This window comes from Giraffa tippelskirchi, chromosome X (genome assembly GCF_054371585.1).
Source record: "Giraffa tippelskirchi isolate mGirTip1 chromosome X, T2T-mGirTip1v1.2.pri, whole genome shotgun sequence".
NCBI classification, from domain to species: Eukaryota; Metazoa; Chordata; class Mammalia; order Artiodactyla; family Giraffidae; genus Giraffa; species Giraffa tippelskirchi.
Window position 1 is genome coordinate 141113925 of NC_137289.1, and position 12831 is coordinate 141126755.

The following is a 12831-nucleotide window of genomic DNA, read 5'->3' on the forward strand; positions in this document are numbered from 1 at the left end:
ACATTGTGAGACCTTACTTCCAGGATAGCTCTTTCTCTTCTGAAATCTTTCAAAATCTGTGTCTCCAAAGACCAACTGAATGGCTTTATTGGAAAACCCTGGAGTAACCTGAATCTCAATATAGCCAAACTTGAACTCACAATCCCTCACCTCAGCCCACTCCCCGACCAAAACCCTTTCCTACATGTTCCTCATTTCACAGAATGGTTGGCAGGATGTCCCCCCGATTCTTACCAGCTCTCCCCAGTCCATCAGTCTGTAAGTTCTGAAGACATTTGCCAGATTCATCTAATATTTTCCATTCCCATTGATATTACCTTGAATCAAACCATCAACTTCTGCTTCAATTATATCATCAGCATCATTGTTAACTTCACTAACATTTACTAAATGACTACTATTTACAAGGGGCTGTTCTAGTACTATATATATTATATATATATATATACACACACACACATACACACACATATATATATTCATCTATTCTACAAAACAAACCTATGAGAATAGGTACTCATTTTTCTCATTTTATAGAGGTGGAAGTTGGGAAACTAAGGCCCAGAGAGATTAAGAACCCTCCTCAAGTTCACACACTTAGTAAGTGAAAAATCAGGATATTAATCTGCAGGGTTAACCAGTTCACTACATGTAGGGGCTGAATAAATTTTCCTTGAATTAATAAACTAAACTAAGAAAATTCAAGTTGATTAGCTATAGAAGAGATTTTTGCTAAAATCTTTTGGGTGAAAGATTAGATTACAGAGTATTTCTCAATTGTCTTTGATGAAGGACATTTTAAAATTTCCTATCAACTGTGGTCTAATATTTTTGTGCAATAAAATATCATGTGCTTGGCTTTCACAGCAATACTGAGTACAGTAAAAGTTTCTGAACACTTTCCATTTCTGTACTCAATCGTTATGGTCCAATAAGAGACTGTGGTCTGGCATCAGTCTGTGAACTACACTTTGATTTCCACTGGACTAAAGGACCCATAGGATCCCTTCCAACACTAAGATTTTGTATTTGGTAGCACTGTAAATAAGACTCAAAAAGGAAAAGTCTTCCCCTTTGAGAATTTACATTAAGCCAGTGGGAATAATCTACTCTCAACATACCAACTAGCAGAGTGGTATATGCTGAGTGCCGTGGTGAGAAAACCACATGCACATCCAAAAAGATGCAGAATCCATGTTCCTCAATGTTAGCATAAATCTAGCAGGCTGGATTTGACTAATACCCCTAAAATGTGGAAGAGAGAGAAGAGTGTGATTCAGAATATGTTCTTTTAGAATATACAAACAGAAGAACTCATTCAGGTGGCAAATATTAATGGATATTTCAAATATTAAATGCTATTCAACAGTTTTGTAAAACTGAGACTTGCTCATACACACTGAAATTGAAATATATCCAAGATATTTTAAGTGAAAAAAAGCAGCCAAATGATATTGCCAATTATATATCCAATGAAGAACTTGTATTTGGAATATACAAAGAAGCCTTATAACTCATTTATAAAAAGATAAACAACACAATTTTAAAACTGGCAAAGGATCCAAACAAACATTTCTCCAAAGAAGATACAAAAATGACTGATAAGCACATGAAAATACATTCAGCATCATTAGTCACTAGGAAAATGCAAATCCAAATTACAATGAGATTCCACTTAATACCCGTTGGGACAGTAATAATCAAAAAGACAGACAATAACAAGTGAAGAAATTAGAACTCTCATATGTTACCGGTAGGAATATAAAATGGTGCAGCCACTTTAGAAAACAATATGGTAGTTCCTTGAAAGGTTAAACACAGAGTTTACCACATGACCCAGCAATTTCACTCCTAGATATAAATGCAAGAGAAATTAAAAGATACATCCACACAAATGTTCACAGCAGCAATATTACTAATTGCTAAAAAGTAGAAACAACTCTAATGTCCATGAATAGACAAATGATGCATAGATAAACAGATCCATGAAATATGGATGGTATATCCATATTATGGAATATTGTTTGGTAATAAAAAGAAATGAAGTACTGATACATGCTACAGAATGGATAAACCTTGCAAGTGTTGTGCTAAGTGAAAGAAGCCAGATACAAAAGACCACATATTGTATGATTCCATTTATATAAAATGTCCAGAATAAGCAAATCCATACACACAGAAAATAGATTAGTGGTTGCCAGGGGCTGAGGAGGGGAGGAGGGAATGGGGAGTGACTGCTAGCACTCACTGCCTGTTAGCACTGAGTTTCTTTTTGGGATAATGAAAACGTTCTGAAATTAGATTGTGGTGGTGGTTGCATTCTGTGAACGTATTAAAAACCATTAAATTTTATATTTTAAATGAGTAAAATGTATATATGTGAATTATATCTCAATAAAGTTGTTAAAAATAATTGCCACTGCCAGTTCCTTGGAGCAATTCAGAGACAGATAAGCAAGAGGGATTACTGATCTGTTAAAATAATTTCTATGTTTTTGTGCATCTGTAAACTTAAAGTCATGACCCGCTGCTCACTAACTGAACAAGTATTACAAAAAGTAAAGGATTAAAAGTGAGAGCAAGTTTATCTGCACCGGCACAGTTTAGTGAAATGCCCCAGGTGAAGAACTGTCCCAGGTTGATGCAAGACATTGTTTTATTAAAACAACAGCTTGTCCTATAAAATACAAGTTCCTCTCCTGCCTCTTAAAATTAACAACTATTCAGCTATTTTTTTTTTTATAAATTTATTTATTTTAGTTGGGGGCTAATTATTTTATAATATTGTAGTAGTTTTTGCCATACATTGACATGAATCAGCTATGGGTTTACATGTGTTCCCCTTCCTGGACCCCCCACCCACCTCCCTCCCCATCCCATCCCTCTGGGTCATCCCATTGCCCCGGCCCTGAGCATTTGTCTCATGCATCGAACATGGAATGGTGTTCTGTTTCACATATGATAATATACATGTTTCAATGCTATTCTCCCAGAACGTCCCACCCTCACCTTCTCCCTCAGAGTCCATAAGATTGTTCTATGCATCTGTGTCTCTTATTCTGTCTCACATATAGGGTTATCGTTACCATCTTTCAAATTCCATATATATGCATTAGTATACTGTATTGGTGTTTTTCTTTCTGGCTTACTTCACTCTGTATAATGGGCTCCAGTTTCATCCATCTCAGTAGAACCGATTCAAATGTATTTTTTTTTAATGGCTGAGTAATATTCCATTGTGTATATGTACCACAGCTTCCTTAGCCATTCGTCTGCTGATGGACATCTAGGTTGCTTCCATGTCCTGGCTATTGTAAATAGTGCTGCGATGAACATTGGGGTACACGCGTCTCTTTCAATTCTGGTTTCCTCAGTGTGTATGCCCAGCAGTGGGATTGCTGGGTCATATGGCAGCTCTATTCCCAATTTTTAAGGAATCTCCACACTGTTCTCCACAGTGGCTGTACTAGTTTGCATTCCCACCAACAGTGTAAGAGGGTTCCCTTTTCTCCACACCCTCTCCAGCATTTATTGCTTGTAGACTTTTGGATAGCAGCCATTCTGACTGGTGTGAAATGATACCTCATTGTGGTTTTGATTTGCATTTCTCTAATAATGAGTGATGTTGAGCATCTTTTCATGTGTTTGTTAGCCATCTGTATGTCTTCTTTGGAGAAATGTCTGTTTAGTTCTTTGGCCCATTTTTTGATTGGGTCGTTTATTTTTCTGGAATTCAGCTGCAGAAGTTGCTTGTATATTTTTGAGATTAATTGTTTGTCTGTTGCTTCGTTTGCTATTACTTTCTCCCATTCTGAAGGCTGTCTTTTCACCTTGCTTATAGTTTCCTTTGTTGTGCCAAAGCTTTTAATTTTAATTAGGTCCCATTTGTTTATTTTTGCTTTTATTTCCAATATTCTGGGAGGTGGGTCATAGAGGATCCTGCTGTGATTTATGTCGGAGAGTGTTTTGCCTATGTTTTCCTCTAGGAGTTTTATAGTTTCTGGTCTTACGTTTAGATCTTTAATCCATTTTGAGTTTATTTTTGTGTATGGTGTTAGGAAGTGTTCTAGTTTCATTCTTTTACAAGTGGTTGACCAGTTTTCCCAGCACCACTTGTTAAAGAGATTGTCTTTTCTCCATTGCATATTCTTGCCTCCTTTGTCAAAGATAAGGTGTCCATAGGTGCGTGGGTTTATCTCTGGGCTTTCTATTTTGTTCCATTGATCTATATTTCTATCTTTGTGCCAGTACCATACTGTCTTGATGACTGTGGCTTTGTAGTAGAGCCTGAAGTGAGGCAGGTTGATTCCTCCAGTTCCATTCTTCTTCCTCAAGATTGCTTTGGCTATTCAAGGTTTCTTATATTTCCATACAAATTGTGAGATGATTTGTTCTAGTTCTGTGAAAAATACCATTGGTAGCTTGATAGGGATTGCATTGAATCTATAGATTGCTTTGGGTAGTATACTCATTTTCACTATATTAATTCTTCCGATCCATGAACACGGTATATTTCTCCATCTGTTTGTGTCCTCTTTGATTTCTTTCATCAGTGTTTTATAGTTTTCTATATATAAGTCTTTTGTTTCTTTAGGTAGATATATTCCTAAGTATTTTATTCTTTTTGTTGCAATGGTGAATGGTATTGTTTCCTTAATTTCTCTTTCTTATTCAGCTATTTTTATTTCTGAAACTGAAGTGTTTTGGCAGTTCCTAATTGTGCGATAGATGAAATATCTCTGAAAAATTTATTTAAAAAGAACCATTCCCTAATGTCTTACAACCAGAACTCCCTCTAGGCAGGCAAGAGGTTGAACAAGCGACATGACCATCACCTGAATACCTGACTTACTCACTCCAGGTTTCTTCACACTCTGAAAACCAAGACATGTTCTTCAATTTTAGTTTGAAATAATTGAAAATTTAGAGAAAAGTTGCAAAACTAGTAAAAAGAACTTCTATGTACCCATTACTACTTTTAGTGTTCTGTCACATTTGCTTATCATATTCTGTCTCTCTATACACACACACACACACACACACACACACACACACACACACACACACAAAACACATATTGTTTTTTTCTAAACCTTTTGCAGATAGTATGCACATTTACCCCTTAATCCTTCAGCTTGGATTTCCTAAATATTCTAACATGCTCTCAACATAACCTTACATAACCATAACACAGTTGTTGAAATTGGAAAATTTAGCACTGATGCAGTATTTTTATTTAATCTATATAGTCTGTGTTCCAATTTTATTGATTCTTCCAACAACATACTTTATAGTAGTTTTTCCTAGTGCAGTATCCAGTCCAGCATTACATGTTGCATTTAGCTGGCATGTATATTTAGTCTCCTTCAATCTGGGACAGTTCCTAAGCCTTTTTTTATTCTTTCATCAATATTTTTATTTCATTCATTATTTTTAAAGAGTATGAGCCAATTATTTTATAGACTATCCCTCGATATAGGATATTTGTAATGATTTCTAATGATTTCTCATAATTTGATTTAAGTGACACATATCTAGCCAGAATACAACATGAGTGATGTGTCTTTCTCAGGTATCATATCTGGAAGCACATCATGCCAGTTAAATCTTTGCTCAGTTGCTTAGTTGTGTCTGACACTTTGTAACCCTGTGGACTGTAGCCTGCCAGGCTCTTTTGTCCACAGGATTTTCCAGGCAAGAATACTAGAGTGGTTTGCCATTTCCTTCTCCAGAGGATCTTCCCGACCCAGGGATTGAACCTGCATATCCTGCATTTCCTGCACTGGCAGGCAGATTCTTTGTCATTTGGTTAAAGTTTATTGCTTCACTGTACAGATTTTTCTTTTGTAACTTTATAAGCAATCAGTGAGGAGCTACTCTGAGACTATGTAAATATCCTACTCCTCATTTAAGCTACCTTCCTTCTCAATTTTAAAGAGAATTTAAAATAAGCCTTACAATTAAAAAAAAAGTCTCAAAACTCTTGAGTTTACAGAGAATGTCTTCTAACTACATGTTTGTGGTGAAGCTGTCTTAGATTTTAAACCCAGGAGGCAGGAACTGGTCCATGGACCTTACTTGGTACAGAAAGCAATCATGATATGTGTTCATGATAACAATGAAAAATTCTTAGCAACAGTGACAGATGAGCTTAGATTAGATATTTCAAATATGATACATCCATTCTAAAGAATGCTATGCAACAGTGCTGAATCTGAAACTAGCTTTATACATGCTCAAATTGAAATATATCCAAGAAATTTTTAAGCGAGAAAAGCAGGGTATATAAAAGTATGCACAGTATAATCCCATTTATGTTTTTTAAAACCATATTTGTACTTTTACATATGAATATATGTAAATTTATAGACACTCTCCTGGAAGAAGACACACCAAACTGTTAACAGTAATTACCTCTCTGGAGGCAAATGGAAAATTGGCGAGGGGGTGGTGCTTGGTCTGTGGGGAATAAGACATTCACTTTTTAGTCTAGACATCTCTGTTTTTAGAACAGGAATGCACTTATATTTTATTAAAGTATATATGTATATTTTAAAACATTTATTTGCTAAAAAGACTTCCTTTGGCATTATTTTCAAGATTTGCTTTTTGACAGTCTGATCACTATTCATGTGAATAAAAGGCCTTGCAGATAAATGAAGTCTCCTTTGCCTCCACCTCACTGATATATATGTGACATGTCCATGTTAAATGTATACTGTGATGTTTATAAGCATGCATACGTGATATGTATGTTGTGCTCCCAGAAAATTACAACCTGAGACATAATTTTCTACCATTTCCCAATAGTCCTAACTTTCACAGTTGGTGGTGGTTTCATCTGTCGAGATTTGAGTTAATCATATTCAACCTGTCATGACTCTAGCAAACCAATAATGTAATTAGTGTCCAAGAACATATAATAAACAGACTTCAGACGTCGGCTCAGGGAAATAGAGCTGTAAGACAGTGAAGAGTTAACAGAGTTAACTACTCTTATAGTAGCTGATATTTTTTTATCTTGCTGCTTATGACAAATTTTCAAAAAATACAAAAGTAGACTGTACCTCAATATAGCCATCACCCAGTTTTAATAATTATCAACTCAGTTAATTTAATCTCCCCACCAGGACTACCCCACCACTACTAGTGGAGGACTATTCTCCATGGGTCTCCTGTGTATATCTGTATACTTTGTGAGCAGAGGTATTGACTGCCTTGTTATAAACTATCTTTTCAAGAATGTTTACATAGTGAACAGTACTGGATGATAAAGATAGTGTCTCTCTTCAGAGCAGAGGACCGATTTGTTAACTGATCAATATAACAAAGATAATGTCTAGAATGGGAAAGACTAGAGATCTCTTCAAGAAAATTAGAGATACTAAGGGAACATTTCATGCAAAGATAGGGTCAATAAAGGACAGAAATGATGTGGACCTAACAGAAGGAGAAGATATTAAGAAGAGGTGGCAAGAATACACAGAAGAACTGTACGAAAAAGATCTTCACGACCCAGATAATCACTATGGTGTGATCACTCACCTAGAGCCAGACATTCTGGAATGTGAAGTCAAGTGGGCCTTAGGAAGCATCACTACGAACAAGGCTAGTGGGGGTGACGGAATTCCAGTTGAGCTATTTCAAATCCTAAAAGATGATGCTGTGAAAGTGCTACACTCAATATGTCAGCAAATTTGGAAAACTCAGAAGTGGCCAGAGGACTGGAAAAAATCAGTTTTCATTCCAATCCCCAAGAAAGGCAATGCCAAAGAAAGCTCAAACTACCACACAATTACACTCATCTCACATGCTAGTAAAGTAATGCTCAAAATTCTCCAAGCCAGGCTTCAGCAATACGTGAACCGTGAACTTCCAGATGTTCAAGCTGGTTTTAGAAAAGGCAGAGGAACCAGAGATCAAATTGCCAACATCCGCTGGATCATCAAAAAAGCAAGAGAGTTTCAGGAAAACATCTATTTCTGCTTTATTGACTATGCCGAAGCCTTTGACTGTGTGGATCACAATAAACTGTGGAAAATTCTGAAAGAGATGGGAATATCAGACCACCTGACTTGCCTCTTGAGAAACCTGTATGCAGGTCAGGAAGCAACAGTTAGAACTGGACATGGAACAACAGACTGGTTCCAAATCAGGAAAGGAGTATGTCAAGGCTGTATATTGTCACCCTGCTTACTTAACTTATATGCAGAGTACATCATGAGAAACGCTGGACTGGATGAAGCACAAGTTGGAATCAAGATTGCAGGGAGAAATATCAATAACCTCAGATATGGCAGAAAGTGAAGAAGAACTAAAGAGCCTCTTGATGAAAGTGAGCGAGGAGAGTGAAAAAGTTGGCTTAAAGCTCAACATTCAGAAAACTAAGATCATGGCATCTGGTCCCATCACTTCATGGGAAATAGATGGGGAAACAGTGTAAATAGTGGCTGACTTTATTTTTTTGGGCTCCAAAATCACTGCAGATGGTGATTGCAGCCATGAAATTAAAAGACATTTATTCCTTGGAAGGAAAGTTATGACCAACCTAGACAGCACATTAAAAAGCAGAGACATTTCTTTGCCAACAAAGGTCCGTCTAGTCAAGGCTATGGTTTTTCCAGTAGTCGTGTATGGATGTGAGAGTTGGATGGTGAAGAAAGCTGAGCGTCGAAGAATTGATGCTTTGAACTGTGGTGTTGGGAGAGACTCTTGAGAGTCCCTTGGACTGCAAGGAGATCCAACCAGTCCATCCTAAAGGAGATCAATCCTGGGTGTTCATTGGAAGGACTGATGTTGAAGCTGAAACTCCAATACTTTGGCCACCTGATGCGAAGAGCTGACTCATTGGAAAAGACCCTGATGCCAGGAAAGATTGAGGGCAGGAGGAGAAGGGGATGACAGAGGATGAGATGGTTGGATGGCATCACCGACTCAATGGACATGAGTTTGGGTAAACTCTGGGAGTTGCTGATGGACAGGGAGGCCTGGTGTGCTGCAGTTCATGGGGTTGCAAAGAGTCGTACATGACTGAGTGACTGAAGTGAACTGAATGTCTCCAGTGTAAGGTTAGGCAGGTTTGCTTACTGCCTACCATAGAGGATTCAGGTTCCCTAAGCTAAGGGGTTCCCAGCTGCAATGCAAACGTAATTGCTTGCACAGTAACCACCTGGGTCACTTCCCATTGCCCCATGGGACTTGGAAAGCAAGAGGGATCTGATGTGAACATGAAACTCAGCTGCTTGCTGTCTGTGAACAATAAAGTCCTTTTTTCTCTGATCCAAGGATGTTTCTGCCAGCACACATGAAACTGTAGCAGATTAACTTGTGAGCTTGTAAGCAAGATAAAAATCTCAGACTCCTCTAAGTTCTTGACACCCACTTTCTCGCTGCCATATTATTTTGACATTACAGTGTTTTATCCATAAATATTCTGGTAGGCAGAAGCTATTTTTGAGTCTTCTGTGAAACCATTAACATCAAAGATGATGGAAGTTAAATCCACACAAGTATTTATTTACCTATATCAACATCCCAGGGATCAAGCTGGTAATTACAGTCCTGTGATCCCTTCACCCAGAGAAACTCTTGGGACTAAATACATTTCAAAGTTCCGATTTTTCAGATTATAAAAAGGTCATGGAGAACATGAACTATTTATTAAGTTACATGTGCAATAGAGCCTGGGGCAGCACAGTGAGCAAACATTGATATTTTTGCCATGAAACATGAATATTCACACAAAAGAAAGATTATAAATAACCTCTCTTTCTGCTGTGTTTTGCTGTGCTAAGTCACTTCAGTCATGTACAACTCTGTGACCCCATGGACCAAAGCCCACAAGGCTCCTCTGTCCATGGGATTCTCCAGGCAAGAATACTGGAGTGGGTTGCCATTTTCTCCTCCAGGGGATCTTCCTGACTCAGGGATCCAACCCGAATCTCTTAGGTCTACCTGCATTAGCAGGCAGGTTCTTTACCACTAGCGCCACCTGGGAAGCCCCAACCTCTCTTTCAGTGAATCAGTGAAAGTTGCTCAGTCGTGTCCGACTGCTTGCGACCCCATGGACTATACAGTCCATGGAATTCTCTAGGCCAGAATACTGGAATGGGTAGCCTTTCCCTTCTCCAGGAGATGTTCCCAATCCAGGGATTGAACCCAGGTTTCCCGCATTGCAGGCAGATTTTTTACCTCTCTTTAGTTCAGCTCAAATTTTATTACCAAATCACAAGAAACTTTAGCTTGTCAGAGCTTGGGGATTTTCAAATCTGTAGATAAGGAACTAGAGACCTCAGCTTTTTTAGTCAAGTTCAAGATCTAGGCATTCAGCATCCTGGTAAGCAGAATCATTTAAAGAAAAAAAAAAAAACGTTTCCCAGACCCTTTATTTAGTAAGTTCGGATACATAGATGACACCACCCTTATGGCAGAAAGCGAAGAACTAAAGAGCCTCTTGATGAAAGTGAAAGAGGAGAATGAAAAAGTTGGCTTAAAACTCAACATTCAAAAAAATAAGATCATGGCATCTGGTCCCATCACTCCATGGCAAATAGATGGGGAAACAACGGAAATAGTGACAGACTTAATTTTCTTTGGCTCCAAAATCACTGCAAATGGTGACTGCACTTGCTCCTTGGAAGAAAAGCTATGACCAACCTAGACAGCATACTAAAAAGCAGAGACATTACTTTGCCAACAAAGCTCCATCTAGTCAAAGCTATGGTTTTTCCAGTGGTCATGTATGGATGTGAGAGTTGGGCCATAAAGAAAGCTGAGCACCAAAGAATTGATGCTTTTGAACTGTGGTGTTGGAGAAGACTCTTGAGAGTCCCTTGGACCGCAAGGAGGTCCAATCAGTCCATCCTACAGGAAATCAGTCCTCAATGCTCGTTGGAAGGACTGATGCTGAAGCTGAAACTCCCAATACTTTGGCCACCTGATGGGAAGAAGTGACTCATTGGAAAAGACCCTGATGCTGGGAAAGATTGAAGGTAGGAGAAGGAGACGATAGAGGATAAGATGGTTGGATGGCATCACTGACTCGATGGTCATGAGTTTGAGCAAGCTCCAGGAGTTGCTAATGGACAGGGAAGCCTGGCGTGCTGCAGTCCATGGGATCACAGAGTCAGACACGACTGAGCGACTGGGCTGAAGTGGCCTTTTAAAAAATTAGGGCCAAAATGAAGTTCTTTAGTGTACTGATAAGATTTCAAATCACGTGTACTAAATCGACTATATTAGTGATGTGATACTTTATCATGTTTCCATTTTGTAGGCATTAAGCATTTCTGAGCTCTCTTGATCAAAGTGGAAAATAAATGATAAAGTCATTTGAATAACAGATACACAAAAGGTCACATACAAAAATTAAAAGGCAGGATGTTTAACCAAGGATGAATAAAAAAGGGGCCTGGACCGGAACAAATTGTGTCTGGAAGGTTAGGGGTTATTTATAGCTGTGCTCAGCCAGCAAGAGGAACAAGGCTCGCAGTCTGTACACAAATCATGTTCATGTCAGACAGAGAAACCACGGGGCCTGGGAAGCCTTTTCCTTCTGCTCTCCTGCCAAGGAGAGGGATGTATAGGCTGGTAAACTTGAAGCTGAGTTTAGAACAGATGAGAATGTGCTCCCAGGATATTTACCTGTTTTAAATATCAACCTCTTCAGGTTTGATGGACTGCACCTCTAAGTAGGGGGAAGCAATGTTACATTATTTATTGAGTATCCACTATGTATCTGACAATTTGCTGGGTGCTTTTTGTACTGTTATCCTAATAAAGACAAGGAAGGTAAGTTTCAGGGAGCTTGAACAATCTGACAAACAAATGATTTCATGTGGACAAGCATTTGTTACAATTTGCTAAGTGCCAAGCACTGTTACATGCATTTCAATACACAGATGAAGGACACAGGACTCTAACCTTCAGGGAGTTCCCAATTTAGTAGGAGAGACAGATATATAAGCACATAATTATAGTGTAATTTCATATGCAGCTGTTGTGGCTCAGAATTTTAAAACCAAATTATATCACTGAGAAAAACTGCGTTGCCAAAAACAAGAAAGAATATTTCTTTACCAATCAAAAGCTGGGGATGACCTATCCTAGTTTCTAAAACCATTGAAATTAAAGGCTTTCTTTGATATTCAAAAAGAAAGTAAGATGCCTTTGGAGAACTGCCTTGTGGTCAATATGGTAGAGGGTCTTTATGATCCTTGAGTAGGCAAGGGGATCTCAAATTTTATGTCATAAAAAGGCAAATTGAAAAAGCTACACTGATTGCCATGGGAGTGTATAGGATCCGAAAGTCAATATCACTCTCTTTTATCAGTTTTCCTAGCTCACCTTCCTCATCTACTCATTCCAAGGACTGACAGCAAGCTAATCAACCTATAGTTTGAACAATCTCCCTCCTTATTGGAAAAGAGAAAGACTATTTTTCCAGGTCTCACTGCCAAGAAGCTTTCCTGACATTGTAGATTTCTCCAAGATTCCAGACAATAGTTTCATCTACTAGATCTTTTGCTTGGTTTGGTACAAAGAACATAGGTTTGGCATTCGTACATCAGCTCTGTCACCCTCTCTGAACTACAGTTTCTCCCTAGCATACAGATTTTTCAAAATACAATATAACATTAAAAAAAACCCAAAATCTAAATAGACAATGACTTGGCAGAGTAGGGAACTCATTGATCATTAGATAATGGCACCCCATAGTCTTTCCTTGAAGAGTGTGAAAATTGAATGATGCATAAAACAATTCAATTCGGAAATAAATACATGCTCCTGTCATAAGAAAGGAGGTACATTTATGAAAATGTAATCGAAGAG

At 38.1% G+C, this 12831-nt stretch overlaps 1 protein-coding gene across 1 annotated transcript in view; it reads right to left on the reverse strand.

Moving 5' to 3' along the window:
- The window catches only part of LOC145536252 (uncharacterized), a 241829-nt gene that overhangs the window by 65532 nt on the left and 163466 nt on the right, over positions 1-12831 (reverse strand). The gene's annotated exons all lie outside the window — the stretch shown is intronic.